Consider the following 6,000-nt stretch of genomic DNA (forward strand, 5'->3'; position numbering starts at 1 on the left):
TACTCACCCTTCCTCCTCCCCCACTACCATGTCTTGTTTTGATTGGCAGGAAAAAAAAAAAAAGAGTCCTTACAAATTTTAAGCCATGCCTTACCCCTCACACAGTAGCCCAAAGGTACTTCTGAAAAGCAATTACTGATTTTATTTCTCTGGTTAACCCTTCTAGAAGCTTCCCACTATTTGTAACCCTCACCCCCACCCCCAGCTCTTTATTTTACCTGGAATCCTGATGGACATTCTACCTGTTGAACTTCACTAGTTTTTCTGGTTCTGATGGTGAGGGGACCCAAAACCTTTGTACTTACTATGTCTCTCTGTTGATGAATGCAGTTCTATCAACATTGCACAGTTAATCACTAACACATTTCATGACTCTGCTCAAAATTTAGAAACTCTGCCAAATTTTCTTTGACATACTAAGTAATGGTCATGAATCAAATCTTCAGTTCCCTCGTCTACCTCCTCTGTCTCCTTCTTCTTTTCTTCTTCCTCTTCCCTCCCCCTCCCCTTTCTCCTTCCTTCGCCTCCTACTTCTCCTTCTCCTCCTCTCCCTCTTCCCCACTTCCTTTCCCCCTCCCCTCCTCCCTTCCTCGTCTTCTCCCTCCTCCTATTTTAAAGGTTTATCCTTTTACTTATATGAGTGCTTTGTCTGTATATATGCTACATACCACACAATGTTACTGGACCCTATATAGATAGTTGTAAGCTACCATGTGATTGCTGAGAACTGAACTCAGGCCCTCTAGAAGAGCAGAGCAGGCAATGCTTTGAACTGCTTAGCCATCTCTCCAGCCCCTTCTTTTTTCTTTTACAGTATGTTATTTCATTTTTAGAATGTATCATTATTTTAGTAGTTGATCAAATATTTCACCCATATAAAGTTTTTGTTCTCAGGTAAGGAAACTGAGTTGATGAGTTGAGTTAAAGTGTCTTTCCCCACTATTCATGGAGAGCCAATCTCCTCCCATCACTTCCTGCTTGCTGTCTGGAGCTACCATGCTTCCAAAGCTATATGATGAGTTCTGATGAAGACTTTCTCGTTTTGGAAAAGGAATATGTCCTCATAGTCTGTTCAAGTAGGTGGAGGGCTTGGAAATGGTACTGCTGAATGAAAATTGAATAAACTTGATAAACTGAAGAGAGATAACTACCACACAAACACTCCCAGGAGAATACTTGGCTAAGGGCATCCAAAACCAACTTAGAAACAACTTTCTTCTTTGATAGCTGAGAAAGCTGACAGATTGAATAATGATGTCAAGTGTATTTTGGGGCATTCTTTCCAGGTTATTGGTGCTGTGAAATATTCTGCTTGAAATGTCAGACAGCTGCTTTTTCAGTGGGTGCCCTTTTTCAGTGGAACAAGATTTTTATTGAAAACATCCACACTCTGGGAAGCATATTAAACTGCTTCTTCACTGCAGTTAGGCATCCATGTCCTTTCTTGTCCCAGATGTGAATTGTTTACATGGTGACAATGGGTAGAGCGTAGTTCTTAGTTTAAGAATACCTCTTGGTGGTCTCAATGTTGTAGGTGGTTTGTGAAATCTTTTTTTTTCCTACTAAGTTCTATATAGCTGGCCCTAAATTTGTGCTAGTTTTCAGTGAAGTGTTGAGAAACATGGGCACAGATACTGACTATCTTTTTCTTCATTGCTACATTATGCAAAATTTCCCCTGTACCTTACAGGAGAGCACTGAAAAGAAGCTAATTAAAGTATTAAATGGCCACATCTGGCAGTCTAAACATTCCGTCATTCTTAATTTTTGTCTCTCATACTTAGTCTCTAAATCTTTTGACTTTCCAATAAATGGTGGTCCTTTTCTATTATTTTTGCTATGAACACGAATTGAAACATAGTTTCTGATAAAATGACAGACAGAACCAGCTGGCATGCCAACATGGATCTGGGAAAGTTTTTGAGACTCCACCCCTAGATAAAATGTTACAGTAGATCAATGGCTGCTGAGAGAGGGTAAGATACATATATGTATTACATATATACATATATGTATATATATGCTATATATTATATGTATTGTATATATGCCATATATTATATATGTGCTACAACATAAGTTATGAGTGAAAGTACTGAGTATATATATGTTTGTATGTGTAACAAGAATAAAGAGAGTATGTGTTTGAAAGAGACTGGGGACACAGGAAGAGTTGGAATGGAAAAGAGGAAGAGGGAAATAGATGTAAATTTATTTCTCATGTATGAAATGAACAAAAAATACATTAAAATAAAAGTTGTTGGGAATTTTCCCCTGAAGTCCAGCTCCAAATTCTTGCAACCTATTTTTGAAGTTCCGCCACTAGATTCCCCTGTCTCAGGCACCTATTGGTGCCTCTCTCTGTATGTGTGTCCCCACTTCAATAAGTTTTTAAAGCCCTGTATGCTATGATTATTTTGCTTTTATGAATTCCCATGTGTCATTCTCTCAGAAGTGAACTCAGATGCTATGCATATGAATTCTGTCCACTCTCTGCAGGATCTTGTTGTACCCTGAGTCCACAGGAAACCTAGATGGGCCCAAGAATTATTTCAAAGTCCACTGTAACTCAAAAAAGAGTCTTTTATTGTTACAAGTTGGAACTCAGATCACCTGCCTCGAACTCACTGCGTGAATGCTGGCAATCGACCTTGAGTCCAGAAAACACTGGACAGTATAGTTAGGAATCCCGTGAATGTTCACAGAAAAGGGGAGTAGAGGGCTGTAATCATTTGGTGGAATGGTACAGAAGTGGTAGGAGGGCATTAATGGGTGTTTGTTCAGGGACCAATTTTATGGCCAATCATAACTGTCTGTGACCTGACCTCTGATCTCCCTTGAGCTTGTTATTTCTCTAAGGTCTCAAGGAGAGGCACCTGAAGAGTACTTCTGCTTTTCAGGAGAAGGACTGGCTTTTGGAAACACAAAGGTGGGGAGGATGTCTAGTGCTGTCTCCTCAAAATGTCCTCATTATGGGGAGTTTTGTGGGTAGTGCCATTCTAACACTAGGGGAGGGAGGGGATGAAGGCTGCTTCCTGCATGAGGATGAAGCACAGAAACCAGTTGTCTGCATATTGTACTTGCCTCAGGCTGGAGGGAGGACAGGAGCTTTAATGGTGGGGGGGATGCAGAGGCAAACTGTCTATACACAACACCGGAAGTCTCTCTAGTATTAGTAATTCAGGGGTTAAAACACTCTCAGTGACCGCTCTCTCCAAACACCATTCCCCTCCTCAATTGTACAATCTAGAACTTTTTTTTTTTTTTTTTTTTTTTTGAAAGGGGTTTTTTTTTTAACCCCCGCTGTCCTGGAACTCACTTTGTAGACCAGACTGGCCTCGAACTCAGAAATCTGCCTGCCTCTGCCTCCCAAGTGCTGGGATTAAAGTNGTGCGCCACCACCGCCCAGTTAGAACTTCATTATGAACAATTTTGTTTTAGCATATATATTCTTATACTTCTAATTAAAAGAAATTATTAGAAAAAAATATCAATGGTATTTTTCTTCTACCCAACTCTTCTTTTTCATTCCTTCTCTCACAATTTTTATTTGTCACTGTCTTAGTCAGGATTTCTATTCCCACACAACATCATAACCAAGAAGCAAGTTGGGGAGGAAAGGGTTTATTCAGCTTACACTTCCCACACTGCTGTTGATCACCAAAGGAAGTCAGGCCTGGAACTCACAGAGGCCAGGAAGCAGGAGCTGATGCAGAGTCCATGGAGGGATGGATATTCTTTACTGGCTTGCTTCCCCTGGCCTGCTCAGCTTGCTTTCTTATAGAACCCAAGACTACCACCCCAGGGATGGTATCACCCACAAGGAGCCCTCCCCCTTGATCACTAATTGAGAAAATGCCTTACATCTGGATCTCATGGAGGCATTTCCTTGACTGAAGCGCCTTTCTCTGTGATAACTCCAGCCTGTGTCAAGCTGACACAAAATCAGCCAATACAGTTACCATCTCCATGATGTTGTAAGTGTTACTTATTTAATTGCCCTGATTTCAATAATTTCCTTTTATGAGGAATCTTGTATCTTTGCACCAGGAAAGTTTTCTTAAGGTCCAGTAATGATTGGGCTGCTCCTCCGTGTAAATGTTTAAGAAGGGGCTGAGGATAAAACCCAGTGGGTAAACTGCTCGATGCTTAAGTCTGAGGAGTTGAGTTCAGATCTTCAGACCCAACAAAGAAGCTAGGCATGGCAGCACACATTTGTAACCCCAGCCCTGGGGACGCAGAAATAAGCAGATTCCCAGTAGCTCAATGGCCATCCAGTCTAACTAGCCAATCAATGAGTTGCAGGTTCACTGACAAGATCCTGTTTCAAAAAGTAGGATGTAAAGTGACAAAGTATTGTACTTATTATTGACCTTTGGCCCCCACATACATGTGTATAGACAGTATGCATACCTTCATTCACATGGCATACTGTCACATTACAAACACTCAATCTGTCAGTTAGAAACAAAGAAAATGGGGCTGGAGAGATGGCTTAAGAGCACTGATTGCTCTTCTAGAGATCTTGAGTTCAATTCTCAGAAACCACATGGTGACTCACAACCATCTGTTATGGGATCTGATGCCTTCTTGTGTTGTGTCTGAAGACAGCTACAAATCAAACTAAACCAACTAACTAACCAACCAACTAACTAACCAACCAACCAAACAAACAAACCAGAAACAAAGAAAACAATACAAAGAATTGATGAAACCAAGAGCTGGTTCTTTGAGAAAATCAAATCAACAAGATAAACCCTTAGCCAAGCAAACCAAAAGACAGTATTCAAATATACAAAATCAGAAATGAAAAAGGAGACATAACAACTGACACAGGAAATTCAAAGAATCTTTAGGTCTCATTTCAAAAGACTGTACTCCACAAAATTGAAAAATCTTAATGAAATGGACAATTTTCTAGACAGATACCACTTACCACAGTTAAATCAAGATCAGGTAAACTATTTAAACAGTCTTATAGCCCCTAAAGAAATAGAAGCAGTCATTAAAAATCTCCCAACACAAAAAAGCCCAGGGCCAGATGATTTTAGTGCTGAATTCTATCAGACTGTCAAGAAGAGCTAATACCAATATTTCTGAAACTATTCTGCAAAATAGAAACAGAAGGAATACTGCCAAACTCATTTTATGCAGCCACAGTCACTCTGATACCTAAATCACACACATATTCAACAAAAAAGAGAATTTCAGACCATTTTCCCTTACCAATATTGATGCAAAAATAGTCAATAAAATACTTGCAAACCAAATCCAGGAACATATCAAAGACATCATCCATCAAGATCAAGTAGTCTTCATCCCAGGTATGCAAGGATGGTTTACTATATGATAATCTATCAATGTAACCCTCCATACAAACAAACTGAAAAAAAATCACACAATTACCTCATTGAATGCTGAAAACACCTTTGACAAAATTCAATACCCTTTTACATTAAAGGTAGTACAGAAATCAGGGGTATAAGACATATACCCTATAAACATAATTAAAGCAACATACAGAAAGCCAATAACCAGCATCAAACTAAATGGAGAGAAATTAAAACTATTTCCATTAAAATCAGTGACAAGACAAGGCTGCCCACTCTCTTTCTATTTATTCAATATAGTATTGGGAGTTTTAGCCAGAGTAATAAGACAACTAAAGAAGACCGAGGGGATACAAATTGGAAAGGAAGAAGTCAAAGTATTGCCATTTGCAGATGAAACTACAGTATACATAAGTGATCTCCTAAAATTCTACCAGGGAACTCGTACAGCTGATATACACCTTCAGCAACATGGCTGGATACAAAATTAACTCAAAGAAATCAATATATACAAATAAAAGATCCTTTATACAAATGATAAAAGGGCTAGAAAAGAGATTAGTGAAATGACATCCTTTACAATAGCTATGAATGATAACATATCCTGGTGTAACTCTAACCAAGCAAGTAAAAGATCTGCATGACTAGAATTTCAAGTCCTTGAAGAACA

This window comes from Mus caroli, chromosome 3 (genome assembly GCF_900094665.2).
Source record: "Mus caroli chromosome 3, CAROLI_EIJ_v1.1, whole genome shotgun sequence".
Classification (NCBI taxonomy): domain Eukaryota; kingdom Metazoa; phylum Chordata; class Mammalia; order Rodentia; family Muridae; genus Mus; species Mus caroli.